The sequence below is a fragment of the Alosa pseudoharengus genome, unplaced genomic scaffold (genome assembly GCF_046254945.1).
Source record: "Alosa pseudoharengus isolate Yale_2024_CS ecotype anadromous, Long Island Sound unplaced genomic scaffold, YU_APseudo_1.1 YU_APseudo_1.1_scf_3, whole genome shotgun sequence".
Classification (NCBI taxonomy): domain Eukaryota; kingdom Metazoa; phylum Chordata; class Actinopteri; order Clupeiformes; family Clupeidae; genus Alosa; species Alosa pseudoharengus.
In genome coordinates this window covers 38924976-38945835 of record NW_027468718.1, presented here as the reverse complement: position 1 = coordinate 38945835, position 20860 = coordinate 38924976, and the positions used below count along the sequence as shown (strand labels likewise).

Here is a 20860-nt window from a genome sequence, read left to right as displayed (position 1 = left end):
CAGGGTGTAATTCTATTAAAACACATTAAATCTAATAATGTTTAGCATCACTAATTAGTATAAAGAAAAACAAGCCTAGACATTTTTAATGGTTGCTCCTATTCATGATTTAGACACATTTTATTGGCGTTTTATGGTACAGTGTTTTGGTGTTGTCCGCAACCAGAGTTTTCACATATTGTGCCATATCTCAAACATTATTTATCAAAAATTAATTTAAAAAATCTGAATTAAATGTTATCTGAACTAATTAACTGCATGCACACATTATGCATATATATGCATTTCCTGCTTTATTTTGCTTAATGTTTACCTGTCCCATGGTTTAGCCGTCATTACCAGCACACTCTACATAAAGGCACTTTGCTACTGTTTTTTTATCAAAACAATATTTGGTAACCATGGTCACCTAATATCACAGTGGAATACATGGGTGTCAAGCAGAAAGATTGATGCCTTGATGTCCAGAAACATAACAAAATCTACTCTTTATCCCTCGGTTTGGGCATGTACACTTATTATGTGTCATTACCATATGCATTGTATTTCTGTATTTTTGAATATTCCTGAAATTTTAGCTAGCTACACTTGCATGGTGATCATTTTTGCTTCTCAGGGTAGTTTTTCGGTATAAATGTCATCACCAACACAGTCATTACCAGCACATTATAGCTTGAAATGTAGTGGTAATGACGACTGTGTTGGTGATGACATTTTTGCAGATACATTTAAAGTACTCTTTTTAAAAGAAATACTTTTTTTTCACAAAGTCAGTTCAACTTGGGTTTCTAAATTATAAACATTTAATTGCAATAGATTGCAATCAGTGATTTGTCATCACTGCAACAAATTTCATTACCAGAACTGCAATGTCATCACCATCACCAAGCATATTTTTGCCAATAGATTATGTATAAATTACAATAAATGACATTAATTAGATATTTTTGACAATGTTGGACAGTCTAAATTGCCACTGGATGAAAACAGATATGATATATGACATTTATTTCAAATAAATGAAATTCCAAGCCAGGGTCGAGTGAAAAAATAAAAAAATAAGATACTTAAACGACTATAATTCATGTTGTAAGTAAAATTCAACAATTCTAATAAGTTCAAGATAAAATAGACTTCATGTGAAACCATAATTGATCATTAATTGATAATTGATTGATCATTTCATCTTTAAAATGTACATATTAGATAATGTGATGGTAATGACATTTACCTGAAAAATTACAAAAAATCATAAATTCCCTTATATTGTGGTCTCAACCAAGCTCACAAGGTTACTCCTATCAAAATGACTGATAATTTGATGCATACCAATTAGTCAAATTTTGAATTTTATTTTTCAAAATTTCAGTACCCCAAATAGGCCCGAAATCATAGAAATACTGACTCGCTTAATGTTTTCCCCAGTAAGAGTGAATTTTATGGACATCAGGGATAGGCTTTCTCCTTATTTTTTAGAAAAGACCATTCATTTTGTTTTAGACTCATTCAGGGTCAATTTAAGGCTATGCAGAGATTGCTGTACATAGTCAAAAGCACATTGAAGATGTGCTACTGCTTGCTCTGCTGTAGGTGCAGAACATAGGCGTAGTCACGGACGGTCCTGGACGGGCCTAGGCCAGCCTACGTGTCATTCTTGCCCGTCTGTCCGGGCTTTCCTTCGTTTACGTTGCACAAAAAGGTGTGCAAGTCAGCACTCCGCTGAGAGCTCAAGAATCAGTCAAATCGCAAACCGAAGAGGTCTCTCTCTCTCTCTCCTTCTCTCTCTAATCGCTAACCGAGGAGGTCTCTCTCTCCAACAAAGTTTTAATCTTTGCAGTAGGCTTGCCTATATGGCCAATCTGTTTCAATTTGATGTGATGACACACCGAAGCTACAGTGGGTATCAGTTAAGTTTGGACGGTTTCCTGCATGCATGTTTCCTGCATCGCACACCATATTCTCGGCAGAAATGACACAAACTGCAGTTGACCCAAACAACCACCAGGTGGCACTTGGGAGTTCTCCCACTACTATTTTTGATGCGACTTGACTTACTGCTTCCATGAGCATCCAGTTTCCAAGTCAGTCCAAGTCAGTAGAACAATCAGAGACAGTTGAGCCATTACCAAACATATATGATAATACAATAGCATGAGTTTATATATCTTATACCCTACTTGTCACGGTTACTTATAGATTTGATAGTGTAACGATAGCGCACAAGACACTTGGAGACTGGACACCAGAGACAGATGCGTTAAGTCAAAGACGTACCCTATTTTCCGCTACAATCAATGGAACTGGCGCAGCAAAGATTCTGAACAAAAATGCCTTTTCATTTTGTTTAACCCAAGTCAGTAGAACAGTCAGAGACAGTTGAGCCATTTGTCACTTCGTTCACATGGAGTTGACAGACTAATAAGAATGCACAGGACTGCGACGAGGGCGAGCAGGGTTCGATTCCTGATCGATGCATAATGGACGAAGTTTGCCAGGGCGGATAAGCATAGTTGTAAAGGGCATGAATAAAAAAGGCAAAAAACGTCCTTTGCCGAACCCAAAAGAATACGAATTTGAATTTTATCTTAACGAAACAACTCTAAATATCAGAGTTGGATAGGTTGGGATATTGTAGAAATTTCACTTAAATTGCAACCGCAACATGCCTGCTTTCCGACGTTCAAACGAGAAAGATATCAAAGCACTTTTTGCGTTTGAATGTAGCACAAAATTTTTCTAAACAGCTGGACAAATGATTTAGCTAATTGATTATAGCCTGTTACCAACATTTACCTGTAAAAGGACATTGACAGTAGCCGAGCCTAGCAGATGCAAAAGACATCAAAAAACGCAATTCATCAGAAATAAATAATGTTATCTGCAGCGCTTTATTTAACAAACTGCAAGCAACAAGAGGGTTGAGTCTGAAAGACACTGAGTTTTAGACACTGAGTTTTTGAAGTTTTAGAAATATTTTCGTAATACAATTTGTCATTTAACCCTTAGAACCCGATTGACGCAAAGTGCGTCAAAAAACACACTCTTTCTTCTCTGTTACATTGCTCCGGAACTGTTCATCGCAGCGAGATGAAACCTTTATTGCATGACAGAGCCGAAGTGGGGCTTTCCAAAGAGACTACACACTTCTCTGCGTTCACCTGCACACCCATTACTCTCGTTTGAATTACTCGCGAACCCGTGATCGCATAGATATGGCAAGCATATCAGATGAAAGAGGAGACACAGGGCTGTCCATTGGTACCATGTATATGGATCCTTCTGGCTTATAAAAACAGACAAAGTGACTGCAAAATAATAACGTCATGTACACAAACCAACGCTGCACACCCATTACTCTTGTTTGAATTACTCGCGGACCCGTGATCGGATAGATATGCCAGGCATGTCAGATGAAAGAGGAGACACAGAGCTATTATTTGATACCAAGTACATCCTTCTGGGTTATAAAACAGACAAAGTGACAGCAAAATAATAACTTCATATAGCTGGACGTTTTTGTCTGTTTTTGTGGCAAAGCATTTATAATCCAACGATATCGTGTGTTTCTCTATGGCAAAGCATGTTCATAATCCGTTTTTGAGATCCTACCAATTCCTGCATGGCATCCAATTCATGGCTCACATTGCATCTCAATTTGTTCAACAAAGAAACACCTTTTTTGCCTTTACTTTGTTCATGGCAATGCATTAAAAAGTTGAGAATCATTATAAGTACACCATAGGCACACACAGGCTAACACGCAAACTCGGGTCAAGTCAGGTCAGATCAGTTCGTGTCACAGATATGGAGTGCAGAAAGGTCATTTTTCATCACTAAATAAAAAATGGCATTTATTTCCGTAAATCACACACCACATATTTCTGTAAATTGCTCAGCCCCAGAGTATCCCTCCAACATGGCAATTATATTGCCCGATTCAGGACAGTCTGCCCTACACACACATGAAATGTATGTAGAGCTATGAGCTTGCTGTGGTGAGATACATGTTAAATATAATAATTTTTATAATACGCTTTTTATATTTTAATTCTTTAAAAATCTAAATAAAATCAATGCTAGTACAAATACATGAAATGATGGCAGATCTGGATAGCCTAGACTCTGCTGGAAAAAAACTATATATATATAATATGTGTGTGGCACTTACAATGACCAGAATAAATCCTTATGAATATAGGTAGTGAAAATGCCCTAAAAACATCTTAGGGTTCTAAGGGTTAACCAATTAAATAACAATGAAATATCATCAGTAATATTCGACCATTATTTTGTGTAAATGGGCTATGCATTGGGTTAGACACCAGGGGCCATATTCAAAAAGCCTTTTGTCTTACCACTAGGAGTACTCCTAATTAGCAATAAAAGATTTAAGCTAGGCGTTTCTCTTATTAAGTTATTCACAAAGCCTTTCAGACCTACTCTTAGTGAGAAAAAATGACAACTCCTAAACTAAGAGTGAGTCTTCGTTGCTATGGATGACGTCTTTACTCACTCATGCACGAGCTTGACTGAAGTGACCACCTTGATTGGCTGATGATTGTAACGCCGGAATGATTCCAAACACCTCCCTTACGATGATGAGGGACAGGTGACAGGTCTGAGAATGTGTGTGCTACACAAGGATGGAAGATGATGAATAACTGAATAAAAAGGCCTAGCCTAAATTAATCAAGAGTAAGGCAAAACAAATAGCCTAGTAGCCTAATGAAACATACGGATTGATGCAGTATCTTTGCCTCACCAAGTAGCCAGTTTGTTTACAGTTTACAGCCGTTTGTTTTGAGCAATTTTGACAGCCCTAGTCCACTGTAGGCTACAATCGGCTATTAACACCTTCCACCTAACCCCGGTGAGTGGGGGTCGCTATAATGCGTGTGAAATAGCACCATTGAGTAGCCTATGCGACATACATACATCTGTCCTCTGTCAAATACAGTTGCATGTATAGCTCTGAACAAAACCGTTCAAGAGTTATTTAAGGAGAAGTCGAACGTGTGTTTTGTTTCATTCGTCCCTCCTGGCTGGGACAAATGAAACAGCATGGGGAACAAATAAAACATAGCCTACAGCTTAAATTATGTAAACCTCCCACAACTTCAATATTTGACAACATATCATGAATGGCATAGGCTCCGGTGGGTCCTCCGTCGCTCGAGCACCCATGGAAAATATCGAGCACCCACGTGTGCCAGCTTACAGTCCCGGCTAAATTTACATTAATTTAAAATCAAACATCGCAGTTGATGTTAAATTCAGCATCTCTCTTAATGTGATTGGCTATGTTGCTGTCAATCCCCTACTCCATATCCTAACCACCAATGAGAGTGTCTCTCGTATGAAAATTCCTGACACTTCCCACCTGAAGAATTAACGCAAGGCCTTGTCTGGTCTTCAGCCCCGAATGTTTAAAATGTATATAGCCCTGAATATCATTTTAAAAGTAGTCTGACAAAGCTTATTTTTTGTGACACAGCTAAACACTGGTACCTGATAGAACGTCTATAACATAGCCTAGGTGGTCGCAACTCGCAAAAGTACTGTCGGCTAATGCGCACTTCTGGATGGATAGGCTATATCTCGTTTTTTAACGGCGTGATGTCAACATGAAATATAATTTCTGTTTAAAAAAACAAAGCAAAGTGTTTTTCCTTTTAGTTTGGGTTAACGCAATTAACCTTCTGAGTTACGTAAACTGTTCAAGAGTCAAACGACGGATCATTTGTGATTTAGGCGTAGTAGATGACCACTTACTGTCGGCTAATGCGCGCTTCTGGATGGATAGGCTATATCTCGTTTTTTAACGGCGTGATGTCAACATGAAATATAGTTTCTGTTTATAAAAACAAAGCAAAGTGTTTTTCCTTTTAGTTTGGGTTAACGCAATTAAACTTCTGAGTTACGTAAACTGTTCAGGAGTCAAACGACGGATCATGCGTGATTTAGGCGTAGTGTAGGTGACCACTTACTGTCAGCTAATGCGCGCTTCTGGATGGATAGGCTATATCTCGTTTTTTAACGGCGTGATGTCAACATGAAATATAATTTCTGTTTATAAAAACAAAGCAAAGTGTTTTTCCTTTTAGTTTGGGTTAACGCAATTAACCTTCTGAGTTACGTAAACTGTTCAGGAGTCAAACGACGGATCATGCGTGATTTAGGCGTAGTGTAGGTGACTGAAAGTGCACAAAAATTGTGCCTTTGCTTAACAGCATTTAAGAAATGTCCTCGGGGGTGACGCCCATGGACTCCCGCAAACTGTATTAGTGTTTTGTGTGTCGGCCGCTGTTGATTTCCTAAAGTTTTGAAGTGCATAGGCCTACATTACTTCTCAAAAACCGTATGGCAACAATACACATGGGCGTTGGTATCGGGCATTTAATTGTTTGAGCACCCACCGACGGAAACATAAATCGGCGCCTATGATGAATGGTACTTCAAGTATGTGTTATTATGACCGCCGCGCAGCGAAGCGGCGGTCATATAGGTTTAGTCAGATTTTTTTTATTTATTTTTTTCGCATGTCCAAATTTCCGTCAAGGATTCCCGGGACACTGAAAGACCGGGGTACACGAAACTTGGTGGGCATGTAACCCCACATGGATAGCATGGAACCATCGTTTTTCGTTTTGATCTGTGGCCCCCCCGCTGGACTGGACCCCCCAAAAGGAGGGTAGGGCAGACACAGTTTTCTGTGAATATCTCGAGAACCGTAGGGTTTAGGAGGACCATTTTTTTTTGTATGTTGATCTCAAGGGGCCATGTCAACCCATTCCATAACCACTCATTTCATGTATAGCGCCACCTAGTTAAACACAAAAAAGTAAAAATTAGGTGTTGTAATCGCAGGTATCTGTGACCTAACATAGTCAAAACTGCACGAAATTGGAAGTGTAGGATCATTATGACACCCTCTGAATGCACGCCAAGTTTCATGGAATTCCGTTCATGGGGGGGCCACACAATAAATTAATTTATGTTACTATACACCAACTGGCCTGTAGGTGGCCGGAGACAGTTTTCTGTGAATATCTCGAGAACCGTAGGGCCTAGGAGGTCCACCTTTTTTTTGTATGTTGGTCTTAAGGGGGCATGTCAACCCATCCCATTACCACTTATTTCATGTATAGCGCCACCTAGTTAAAAATGAAAAGCAAAAAATTAGGTGTTTTCATCACAATATCTCTGGCTGACATGGTCAAAACTGCACGAAATTGAAAGTGTAGGATCATTATGACACCTTCCGAATGCATGCCAAGTTTCGTGAACTTTCGTTCATGGGGGGCCTTACAATAAAATAATTTATGTGAACATTTAGTGACCATACACTAACAAGGATTCCCGGGACACTGAAAGACCGAGGTACACGAAACTTGGTGGGCATGTAACCCCACATGGATAGCATGGAACCATCGTTTTTCGTTTTGATCTGTGGCCCCCCCGCTGGGCTGGACCCCCCAAAAGGAGGGTAGGGCAGACACAGTTTTCTGTGAATATCTTGAGAACTGTAGGGCCTAGGATGACCAATTTATTCCGTATGTTTGCCTCCAGGGGTCATGTTAACCCATTCCATGTGCACAAACAGATACACACGCACACACATACATTCACAGTAATCATACGTATGACACATACTCACACAGTAGACATATGTACGCATGCATGCATATGCACAAACACACATACGCAGACAAACACACAAGCACGCACACACACAGACACACACACACACACCCACACACATAAACATAAATGTTTGCACGCACACATGCACACAATTCAAGAATTTCTCAGAATTATGAACAGGCAAGATGGGAGTGGGGTTGTATAAAATGAATTTTACATGTGAAATCTATGAACTAATCATGTTTTGGTACTTGTTGTCTAGCAGATACCAGTGAGAATTGATTGTGGATAAAGCAATTTAGTGAGACAGTTAGAATCATATAGGCCTTTCAGCGTGATTTATTTTTGTGGAAAAAATGTGCTGGACTGGGCGGTGGTCATATTTTGTACCGCTCTGCGGTACATCTAGTTTTAGATAGATTGCCGCTGGGCTATATGTCTTGGTTCATGTCTGTTAAGAACTTGCCGTCATGTTGAAGCGCGTATTTCGCGGTTATGGAAATAGCATGCACCATATAGTGTAATTTAGCATTATAGGCTGTTTTGCATCCATTACAAACAAACATGCAATGTGAACGTCTGGGATAGGGGAGAGCACTAAATGCTCTACTGAATAAGCATGAAGTCAAACCTTTAAATAAAAAACACTCTTTAATAATCAAAAAAATAAACCGTGACCATCAAAAATCGCCTGTAACTCTGTGATAACAGGACGTAACAGGAAGGCATTTGGCTGAGCAACGGAGGTTAATATGCTCTATATTTTGTCCAAATCATCATCGTTGCACTTGGAGAAAACCGGAATGTTTCATTTGTCCTGCGTTTCTTCTACGGCTGCAAACGGGATTCACTCGCAGGGCAGGCATATTTCTGGCTATTAAATTATTTCTAAACCAGTCTGCTAAAGTCTGTAGTGAAGTCTGTGTAGGGTTTTCCAGGCTCCATTTATTTTTACGAGACACCCTGCTCACAAGAGCCATCTGCTGGTTGTTTGGGTTGTTGCAGCGTCGTTGCAGCGTCACTGGAGAAATACAAATTAAAGTTGCGTGATCCCGCGTGATGTCATGTGCGGACCTTGAGGGGAGCTGGCCAATTTGAAGTAATGCCCATTGTACCTTCAGGCCCTCCTCTTGGCTGCCTTCACTCCTTCTTCGTCTTCATTAACATTAATATTTTTGGCCTCAATAGTCCAGTTACATAGTCTCTGTTTTTGGTTTTGGATTTTGTGAAATTCTTCAGTCCAGTGCGACCTATATATGTTTTTTTTTTCTGTTCATGAAGGCTGGGGATGGGAAGCTGTATTATCTTGGATGCTAGGTGTGAGATTTTAATGAGTTTGTTCTTGCTGGTGACATTTAGTATGGTGAAGAAACAGGGGGAGCAATAGAGTAGAAGGGGTTGGATGATGCTTTTATAGAGTAGCAGAAGGAGATGGGGGGCAACATACAGTGATCTTAATTTGCGTATGGCATACAGTCTCTGTTGTGCACGTTTCTGTGTGATGGTGGCATGTTCATTGAAGTTAAGCTTATTGTCGATGGTGAGACCAAGATATTTGAAAGCGCTGACCTGTTCAACTGGTTGGCCATGGATGGTGATGTGAGTAAGTCCAGGGGGTGACTTTGGTGCATGAATGACCAGTTCTTTTGTCTTGTCAATGTTGAGTTGGAGGTAGTTATCAGAGCACCACAGTGCAAAATCTGTGATGGACTGGTGGTAAGCTGTGATGGAACTTTTGTCTGTAAGTAGTCCTACTATGGCTGTCATCTGCGTATTTGTAGTAAGTAGGGTTTGTTTGATTGTTTCTGTTTGTTCGCGCAAGTGAAAACTGATTTAGACATTTTGGACAACTCATTCTGCTAAATCAGTTTCCATGGCATTTTGGAGAGATGTGCTAGAAAATCTGTTTAGGCAGTCCCATATATGGTAACGAGCTGTGTGCGCCTGGAAAGACGATAGAAGATATGCTTTCTGAATAGCACAAATGTTCTTCCCAATCGTTTCCATAAAATAGGCTAAGTCAAAGACAGAAAACTCTTAGAAGAAAGAAAGTCTTATAATGACATAATTGTATAGTCTGTTTTCCATTTAGGATGTGCAGGTGAGGGATAAGGCTTTCATGGTGGACCACACACTTTTTCTTGTGTCAGGAACATAGGCTTAGTCCATAGCCCAGCTCCAGCGAAGACTGCTCTGGTCATCCCATCTTACCCTCCTCCCACTTCCTCTAGCCTACCATTCAGGTTCTGAAGACCTGCAAGTTAAAAGTTAAAAGCTGAACTGCTGTGAAAAAAGGGGGCTTGACTCACCTTTAGTCTGGCAATTTAGGCTACAGAAGGCTATAGGCCTACTTAAGTAAAGGATCTATAGAAAGCCTATAATATAACAGAAAATAATAATAGAAAATGCTGCTTGGCCATGTCTGGTCCTTTCACTCTCGTTCGCGAACATAAGCAACACATTGTAACTTTAACCAATGGTTTAAGCTCACATTTAAACCGTAGGCTACACTCAAATGGCCGCCTATGTCCTATGTCTCCAATGGATAACATGGCAAAATTCTCTGAAGCACTTTCCTGACTTTATATTTCTCTATTATATTATAGGCTATCTCTATCGTAGTAATATAGTCTATAGTTGTGATGGGCATGAATAAAAAAGGCAAAAACGATTGGCAATTGGATTGGATTGACAATTCCTTCGCTGTTTTGTCGGTTTGTGCCAGTTTTGGGCTCACATTTTTATGTACGGAGCTCCAGCTTCGGCCACTTCTTCACTGTTCTCTCGGTTTGTGCTCGCATGCATTTTTCCAACACTTGGCTGCAAGCCCCCCTCCCCCACCCCCTTCTTTCACAAGCAGTGCAGCTTTCTGAAGCGGTGCTTTCTGAAGCTAATGTAGTGACAAATACCACCAATATTGTTGTGTGGCAATAAAAGTATCCAGGGTTTGTGCAAGTAGCCTAAATATATAAATAACAGTGTTTCCTCTACGTTTATTTCAGCATGGCGGCCCCCCACGGTTTAATTAATACCGCCACGGTATCAGAATCAGAGGAGACGCACATTTGCTTTTTAAATAATCCAGCGACGTATCCTCCCCTGCTGGCTGCCGCTCACATTGCAATTTAATAAGTAGCCCAAACTAGTCAGAGGTTATTATGGCCCGTCCAGTTTCAGTTCATATATTATATATTGTAATGATGTAGCCTATTTAAAGGATTAACTTTCTTCTGAAAATTGCAGTTTAAGAATAAACAGCAATACTAATCCGAGGTACCTGTCTAGTTTTATTCCATAAATATATTGTTTTTATAGACGTTAGTGGCATGCGCTATCAAGAGCTTCCATGTGCTACGCATGTTTGTCAACATCGCAAAAACAATTTTCGCACAACTTGGTGGAAAGGTGTAGGCTAGCACAGGCCAAGGAAAACCCATTCATTTCTGAAGCTGATCGTATAAAGTATTTCCCATATCGTAGTCTATAGGCCTAAGCTCGTTCGCAACAGCAGCAAAAATGAAACTGGAGAGAGGATGTCTCAATTGCGAATCGCAATGACTGGTAGTAACAAACGTAAATTGCAAAACATTTTGTATGCACTCGCGGTGATGGCCTAGTAGGCCTAATGTGATTCGCGGACTATAAAGTAAAGGAGATTTGCACCAAATAAAGGCAGTGTTGTGGGTTGTGTTTTTACAACGTGTTGGCACAAAACTTAATTTCTGTCATAAACAAAGTAAGCTAAGCGTTTCTCCATTGTCAACGTGAACTACCGGTATGTTCAAGTGTTCAAGTGACAAAGTGGTTTAATGCATGGGTTAACGTGAGGTGAGTCAGACAGAAGATGGGCCTGTCTGATGGAATAATGAGATATATCTCACAATAATGAGATATAATAGATCAGATTTTTTTTTTATGTGGCGCAAACAGGCTTCCATACCATTTAGCCTAACGTGACTTCAGAGGGACAGGTTTCAGGAACTAAGACAGGCCCATCTTCTGTATAACACCAAGCTGCTCCAAGCTCGCGTTTTCACGTCGCAAGATTATCCAGGTAACTCGAAATGCTCTAAATTCCACATGGCTCGGCACGCCAAGCGTCTGAAGTTGTAGGCTATCCACTATCCAGCGGAGGCCTATCTTCCGAAGATCACTCAATCCGTAATCCGTGTTGGCATCGGAAACGAACAGGTCTTGTTAATTCACTCCTCTAGTCGTCCAGTGACTTCTCATAAACCGATACTAGCGTTGCTGGATATTTAAGCTACTTATAACGAACTGACAAGCCTCAACCTTAAGTGCCCAGTATTTCGCTGGCTCGTGCTGCAGTCTGTTTAAACAATGGCGCTGCGTCGCAGACGTCAGCAATTATTAAGTACACTTTGTAATTCGCGTCAGGCGACGCAGACAGCAAGGACCCTGATTGTCAACTCGTCCGGTGTCGATGGCCGGCTATTCATGTAGCTCTACGGGGTATAGCAACAATCTAGTTCACTGATATAAGCTTTGCAAATAAACAAAGTCATTTTGGTTACAATGACTGGTTATTTGTATGTTTTAAAATTAGCACTTCGCCAGCAAGCAGTGCTTTGTGGGCAGTTGCGTTTGCTCTCAGGAGGCCCTCAAACCCCAGTCTACAGCCAGAATATACTAATGACACTCTTTGAACACCGGTCTATTGTTTCATTCCATGCCAACACCGACAGGAGGGAGTTTACAGTATTGCACTGTAAATAACTATCGTTTACAGCAAACCCAAAGCAGTTTGCCCAGGCAGCCAGGAGATGGCAGCAAAATTCACTGCTTAACACTGTGTTTTAATGTTAAGACACTACAAGCAATACTACAATTAGTGCTTTCCTGCACCACACGCTCCAGAGCGTATCACTCCGCTGCCTCAGCCACAGCCACGCCAGCGGCCCAGGTTCTTAACCACCGACTTCCTTCCCATAGCATCTCCGCCGTACTTCCGGATCCGACTCCACTTCTTCAGACGGCCCCGGTAGCGACAGCGTCGCTACTCCCTCCGCCCCCTCTTCCCCTTCCCCACCCACTTCCCCCAGCCAGGACCCGGTCCAGGGCTGCCCCCCTTCCAGTCGTTCCGACGACTGCTCCCTCCCTTCCCCCTTTTTCCCCCTCCCCATTCCATTCCCGGAGTCACGTCTGTACACCACGCCACGACTCACGAAGAGGCGTCCATTCTAACTCCCCTCGCTAGCTCCCTGTTTTCTTTACGAGTTAGCGAGCACCTGGTCTCAGCCGGCGCCGGTAGCGACAGCGTCGCTACTCCCTCCGCCCCCTCCTCCCCTTCCCCGCCCACTTCCCCCAGCCAGGACCCGGTCCAGGGCTGCCCCTCTTCCAGTCGTTCCGACGACTGCTCCCTCCCTTCCCCCCCTACCCCTACCCATCCCCTCCCCGGCTCCGCGCTAGACCAGCCCGCCACAGCGGGTTATCAGCACTCCGCGAGTGCTTTGGATCACGACGTCCCATTCCGGCTCCCCAGCCATTCACTAGCCACAGCAAAGGCCTTCAACCACCTCCTCACGCTGCACGTTCCAGCTTAACATCCCGTTCCGTCTACCCAGCTATCCATCGGCCACAGCCATTTCATTCCATCTGGATACTCACCATTCATGCTATTCATGCCTTATCATGCTTATCTGCTTATCATGTTTTATGCGTAGTATGTCGTATCATGCTGAATATGTCATGTTTATCAGGTAACGGTATTCTAAAAGTTTCTTCAGCCCAGGTTGAATTATTTAAGGCTGCCACAGATGGTACGGAATGAGCTTGGACCCGATGCAACAACAGCTTCAGGGAGACCCATGCAGCAACTGCTCCGCTGAGCCCCTGCTACAACGGCTCCGCCGAGCCCCAAGAGCCATGCAGCAACAACTAAGCCGAGATCCAGGACCCATGCAACTTCGGCTCCACCAAGCCTCGAGAACCATGCAGCAACAGCTACGCTGAGCTCCAAGACCCATGCAATGTCGGCTCCACCAAGCCCCGAGAACGGCTCGCATCCGCAGCACTCTCCATTCCCGCGGCATCGCGTTCCATAGGTCTGCTAGGAAGTTCCATCTCCTCCGCCTTCTAACACAGTCGGATAGCCCGGTCTTTTCGCCCTCCCGCTCCCTCCCTTTGTTTTCCTCCCCAGACCAGGAAGCAAGCTGCTCCTTCTGGCATCCCGGCGCGGTCCTTCCGCCGGCCATTCACCAGCCACCTCGCGAACCGGGCACGCCGACAGCACTTTCCGGCACCACACCTTCAGAGCGTATGGTTCAGCCACAGCCACTGCCACGTCAGCGGCTCAGGCCCATTCCCACCGCATCTCCGCCGTATTTCCGGGTCCAACCCCACTTCGCCAGACGGCCCCGGTAGCGACAGCGTCGCTATTCCCCCCCACCCCTTCTTTCCCTCCCCCAGCCAGGACTCGGTCTAGGGCTGCCCCACCTCCAGTCGTCCGTCGACTGCTCCCTCCCTCCCCCCTTTTCCCCCTCCCCTTTCCATTCCGGGAGCCACGTCTGTACTGCACGCCTCAACTCACGAAGCGTCAGTTCGAAGATTCACCTCGCTAGCTCCCCATATCTCTTACGAGCTAGCGAGCACCTGGTCTCAGCCGGCGCCGATATTCCCCCCCTAACCCTCCTTCCCCGTCCCACTTCCCGCGACCCAGGTTGCTCCCCTTCCGGTCGCGTCAGCGACCGCTCCCTCCCTCCCCCCCTTTCTCCCTTCCCATTTCTTCCCCGGCTCCGCGCTAGACCAGCCCGCCGCAGCGGGTCATCAGCATTCAGCGAGTGCTTTGGATCACGACGTCCCATCCCGGCTTCCAAGCTATTCATTAGCCACAGCAAAGGCCTTGCCACCGCCTCCTCACGCTGCAGCATTTGAACCACCACCCGTCACAGCGTCCACCAGGAACCTCATTCGTCAGGTGCAGACGTAGACCTTTCTACCATTCGTCCTCCCTTCCCTCTCATAACCGGGAATTAGTTGCGGCGAACTGGTTTGTCTTTAAAACATTCTGGCCCAGCATCAAAGATTCTGTCATTCCCCGAGTTCACCGTAGCTTTACCAACTACACAGAACTCATCTGTTTCGTGTTCCCCAGCCGACGCAAAGAGCTAAATGACTACCGGGCCACCATCGCCGGCCTAGCCGTGTCCTACGGGGGAGCCCATTTGTATACGTATCACCGGCTGTTTTCAGCAAAATGCGCTGCCAGAGTCGGCCTCTGGAACCAAAACCCCTACTGGGGCGCGCTCGATATGGAGCTCCATAACCGCGCTTCCTAGGACTCAAGCCATCTTGTCCTCTCTGCATAGCCCAGTCACGGCGCGGTCGAGTGTCCACTAGTCAACCCATTCCCCAGGGCCGCCCTTTCATCTCGCATCTCATAAACTGCGCCTCAGCAACCCCATCTCTCGAAGATGTCGTATCTCTACATGCCCAGTGTCTGGCCGATATCAAACACTGGAGGATGTTTTAGACGAATGGAATGGTCTGTGCATGTTCTACGACGACTGCCAATCATCTCCAGAAGACCTCCAGTTGTACACTGACGCAGCCCCCTCAACAGGCTTCGGAGGCTTTTCAAAAGGCGCCGGTTTGCATCCCCGTGGCCACTAGAGTTCAGAGAGCTAACAACTGAAAACGAATCGTCAGCCGTGTTCGAACTCTACCCCGTAGCCATCACGGCCCTACCTGGGGGAATGAGTGGACCTCCAAGAGTGTGCTAATCCACAGCGACAACGAAGCCGTAGTGCACGTCATTAATAACTCGAGCTCAAATCGCCTGCGCTTTCCCCTCTTATTAGGCGTCTAATCTGGATAGCAGCCAGCTACCAGTTATTATAAGAGCCGCGCACGTCCCCGGTCGCCACAATGAAATTGCTGACTCTCTCTCGTCTTAGCTTCTGAATCTCTGGGATTTATCTTCAGCCCATCACGGCCGACCTAGCCCTTCAAGCCCTCGCACCCAGGACCATGCAGTCCCGGACTGCTTGGTCGTGCTCCAAACAGTTCCACGCAAAGCACTCACTACCATTTCCCAGTTCGATGCTGTCACCATATCATCATTATTACCTACGCCCACACTTCACTCGGGATCAAAGTCTCTTCCATTAGAGTCTACCTAGCCGGCATTCATTTCTTCTACAAACGCCTCCACGGCTCCGAATGCCCTTCCTTCTCCGACACCAGGATAGGCTTGTTATTTAAAGGTATCCGTAGGCAACAGCCAGTCCCCCAAGACTCCCGCCTTCCCATTACCTCAAGCATTCTCGCCACCTGCCTCGCTACCCTTCGCAAAGGGTTCATGTCACCGCATTCCGATTCCACCATCTCCGTTATGCTTCACTGGCCTTTTTTGGGCTGCTGAGATGTAGCGAGTTTACACGCCCTTTGTCTCTCTTCATTCCCGATGTCCACCCGTGCATCGCAGATCTAGAGCAGCTAGACCAAGACACCATTCGATTTACCATCAAACAGAGTAAAACCGATCAGTCCCGAAAGGACACTCCATATCCATTTTAACTCCGCCTCAGATCTTCAGCCTTTCCAATACCTATCTCACTACATCTCATATCGGTCAGCTCAAGCTTCGTCTACTAGCCCGCTCTTCGTGTCAGACGAAGGGCTACCCATCACTCGCCACAGATTCCAGACACTCTTAAAATCATTCTAGTCAAATCTGGTTTCCCGCGGATCGCTACTCCGCACACTCCTTCAGGATAGGAGCTGCCACAACAGCTGCGCTCAACGGCTTATCGGAGCAACAAATTAAAATACTGGGCCGTTGGTCCTCGGATGCCTACCAGTCTTACATCCGCTCCAATCTAGCGGATTTATGACTCGCTCAGCAAGCACTTATGTAGTTGGTAGCGGCCAGCGGCCTTTCTCTGTGATCTTTGGGGTGCAAGCGGTCATCGCTCTATCGCGATGTCCGCTCCAGGCACTCCAGGACCACGGACAGCTACCTTGCCAAACACGCACTTCTCCCATACATTCTAGTCTAGCTGAAGCAATCATATCGAAGGGCGAACTAGTGAAATGATGTTTTCTAAACAAAGTTCGGGAGGAGCCTGCGGGATGATTGACAGCAATTAACTCACCCACTGCCGCCGCAGGGTATGCCTATTTAAGCCGACCTCCTTTTCCATACGTCACACGCTCCGACGTTCGCGAAATCATCCCCCCTCCTCCCCCTACTCCTCCATTTCACCAATTGCCCTGTTACTCATCCTCCTTAAACAGGGGGTGCAAGCGGTCATCGCTCTATCGCGATGTCCGCTCCAGGCACTCCAGGACCACGGACAGCTACCTTGCCAAACACGCACTTCTCCCATACATTCTAGTCTAGCTGAAGCAATCATATCGAAGGGCGAACTAGTGAATGTTCTGTTAGCAAGCGAACCTCTCATGACTGCCCACAAAGTAGCCTACTGCCAGCTGACGAAGCTCTCATTTTAAAACATTACTGAGAGACAGGCACTGTACAATCAAGAAATCCTGCCACTGAATCCAAAACTATGTTTGACATTATGTACAAAGCTTATAGGCTACAGTGAACCAGCATGTTGCAGGGGTTGCTAAAAACACCGGCAAACAACACACTGAAAACTCGGCCAATCACGGCCCTTGCTGTCGAACGCTCCGTCCGGTTCGACCGTGGAACGCCACAGCGGACTTATGCTGCCCCCAAGCGGCTGCAGTTGTACTTACATTTCACGTAGCTGCGTGAATCACGTTTTTCGTGAGTGAAGTGTCCATTTTTATCTAGCACCCACTGTACGTTCATGGAGGCCTAACGGCGTATTGCTGTGATCGAAAGCGTTTAATAAATTCCACTTTTTCATGTCATAAAAGTTACATGCCTATGATAACGCTTTACAGTTGTCCAATATGATCAATCTTTCAATTGTGTTTATGTGACGCGCTGAAGCTGCATGCATTGTTTTGCTCAGTTTAAAATGTTTCTGCGTAATTGTCAGCTGTGTTCATATTCCACTTTTTATGTCTTAAACGTAGCATGCCTATGAAAAGGCTTTGCAGTAGGATTGTCCAATGGTCAATCTGATGCTTCAATTTGTGTTTTATGTGACAGGCCGATGCTGGGTTCATGCAGTTTTGCGCAAGTTTAAAATGTTTAGCGCAAGTTTAAAATGTTTAGCCGACTACATAATTTGTCAGCTATGATGAAATTCGTTCCACTTTTCATGTCATGAATGTTCCATGCCTATGATAAGGCTTTGCACTTGTCCAATATGGTCAATCTGTGTTGTCTCAATTGTGTTTCATGTGACGCACCGAAGCTATACATTCATGCATTTTTTGCTCCGGTCGAAAATGTTTCTGCATAATTTGTCGGCTGTGATCAAATGCGTTCAATAAATTAAATAAATAACATAAGTTATGTCATAAATATAATATGCCTATGATTAATGTTTGTATGCATCTAATCTAGGCCTATCTTATGTTCAATCAAATTGGCTTTGCCCACCTGTTTTTTTCTGTGCCCACCCATTTGAACATTTCTGGCTACGCCACTGGTGCAGGAAAGCATAGGAAATTGTGTCATCCGCATAGAAGTGAGCTTTACAATGTTGTATTGAGGCACAGATGTCATTTATGTATAGTGTTAACAGTAGCGGGCCCAAGATAGAACCTTGTTGTCTATATTTTCATCACCTCTTATTTGTTATGTGAAGATGTCTGTGGAACACCATTTTTTATCTCCAAGACGTCTGACATTATACCTGCAGCATCTATACTCTGTGTCCTGTCAGTGAGATAGCTTTGAAACCAGTGAACGTAGTCAAACCCCAGGGAGGCCAGTCTTTCAATAAGTATACTGTGGTTGACAGTATCAAAAGCTTTGGATACATCGATAAACAAGGCTGCACAGTATTGCCTATTGTCAATAGTGAAGGCTATGTCATTTACCACAAGAGCTTCTGCAGTGTTGGTACTGACACCTGATTGGTAAGGACTTAGAATGGTATTGGAAGACAGGTAGGCATTAAGTTGTTCTTATTTTTAGAATGCACCATAGGGTGCTGCGGCATCCACTTTGAGAAACCCTGGTTTATGCTATTCTCCCTATGACTTACAATATTCTTTCCTTGCTTTCCTCATTACAGTTGTTCTTGATGAGAGGTGTGGATTGAAAATGGACATCAGATCAACAACCCCCTCTCTGCCTTGGATGTGTTATTCAATATGTTAAATGTGTATACTAACACACACAGCTGATTATATAATAAAAGAGTGTCTTTGATTTAGCCTATAATCCTTATGGAGATGAAAGATTTTGTACCCAGTAAATGGAAAAATGTAAACTTATACTGTGTGTTCCAAATTAGTTTTTTGTTTTCAGTAATGTAAAGAGAAGATTCTTATTCAAGATATTAGTAATTATAATGTCATGTGTTTATTTTAGTGAGCTACTTCTCTCAGCTGACATAATACTTAAAAAAAAATGTTGTCTATACTTACATCACTTCTTATTTCTTATGTGAAGATGTCTATATTAGCACATAATATATTGTCACATAATCATTACATAATCATCACATAATCTTCAAACTCTACAAACTACAAAACTGTTCAATAAAAACTATTATTGATACATATGTATATGTGGATATGAGCTTTCTTTTTGTATTTGGCTTAACTGGGTATGTTAACTCAGAGTAAGCGGTAAACCTGGGATTTCAGTTCCAAAACGTTCAAAAATGATCAGGCTATGTAAGTAACTATGGTAACATAGGCTCTGAACTTAACCTGGTAGGGGGTAGGTTTTGTTCAGGTTATATTCAATTATGTTCGGTTATTTCAGTGCAAGTTCAGCTATTTTTACACTTGTCACACAATGACGTTTCATTTTGACGAAGGTCCGATTGACAAAGAAGCACACAATCACATAATATTCATCCGTGCAATTCACCGTGAGAAGGCGATAAGACCACGACATCACATGATATCTTTTCTTTTCCAAACGAGTTTTGCAAGAGTGCTACAGTTTTTCAGCTGAATCCTAAATATAGGCTACTTAAAGCATTCTCCATCCCTACATTACGCATTGTGGATTAGAATAAATCTTTAATGTAGGCTATAAACTAGCCTACACCATAGTGGACATTTGTCTTTGGCTCATCAGACATAGACAGGTGGACAAACAACATCTCTGACACATTGAAGATATCATTAAAACAAGTGCAGTACAAAAAAGGGTAAACATAGAAAATGAATAAATAAGTTTATATATAGGCTACATAACAGCTCAGCCAGGTATGTGTGTTGCCACTAAGTTTGTTAAGAATGCTGATGGCATTTGGGATAAAATAGTTTTACACTTTTTGCCTCTCTCCAAATTATGTGCATTTGTAGTGTTGCAGACGCAGAGCATATCGGCAAGCTGTCAGTCAGTAAAGTTTGCCTTGCACTAAAGCAGTTCCTGCGCAACTTCATTTGTTTTCCTGGGCACAAACCCACGAGGATCATTAAAGTGTAGTTTCACCAACTGGCAGGTCAGCATTACTTATTTTAAGTTTTACAAATTTGCACCTACAATAGGCTATCTTTGCTGGTGAGCTTTCAATTAATGGGCCTTGGCTTTTTCAGAATTTCCTCACATTAAGGTCTAATGGATAGCCTATAGGCAACTTCTATTTTTTCGATGCTCTCTTAATGGTGTTGTAGCCTGGATACCAGACTCTCTGACTTCGCAGAGAGTCTGGCCTAGATCCATTGGCAAACGTTTATTTCCTGGTTGGTGGACTCTTGTCTGAAGTTTGAAATCTTTGGAGTTCAATCACTAACGTTTGGTAATGATGTATGTTAACCACTGGGGACACAACGATAACGATAGGCTTGCAACTTAAACGTAATCACTCTCAGGAACGCCCTCTGTTCGCTGGTTGGTTTGGAGACAAGTTGCCGAAGTGAACCAGAGCTATTCCAGACGGAGTACTGTAGGGATATGTAAATGAGCGGAAGTACGTAGACAGGCGGAGTCAGGCTAATGGTGTTGGTGTTTAAAACACTTTTTTATTTGAATAATTGCCAGATCATATGTGATGCTTCACATCTTATCACAAACCTGGGTGCAAAATGGCCAGGGCCCAGTACACGATGCCAGGATGTAGCCTACCGGGAATCTAATTTGAGTAACACATTTCAACAGGGTGAGTTAGGCCTATACCTTACTAGA

At 43.6% G+C, this 20860-nt stretch overlaps 1 protein-coding gene across 2 annotated transcripts in view; it reads left to right on the top strand.

Moving 5' to 3' along the window:
• LOC143100768 (disabled homolog 2-like) overlaps positions 1-19245 on the top strand; it is a 281849-nt gene extending 262604 nt beyond the window's left edge. For both annotated transcript variants that reach the window (XM_076264237.1, XM_076264238.1), the window contains one exon: positions 18789-19245. The gene's annotated coding sequence lies outside the window, so the exon portion shown is untranslated. The remainder of the gene's footprint in view (positions 1-18788) is intronic.
• Positions 19246-20860: the final 1615 nt, after the last annotated feature.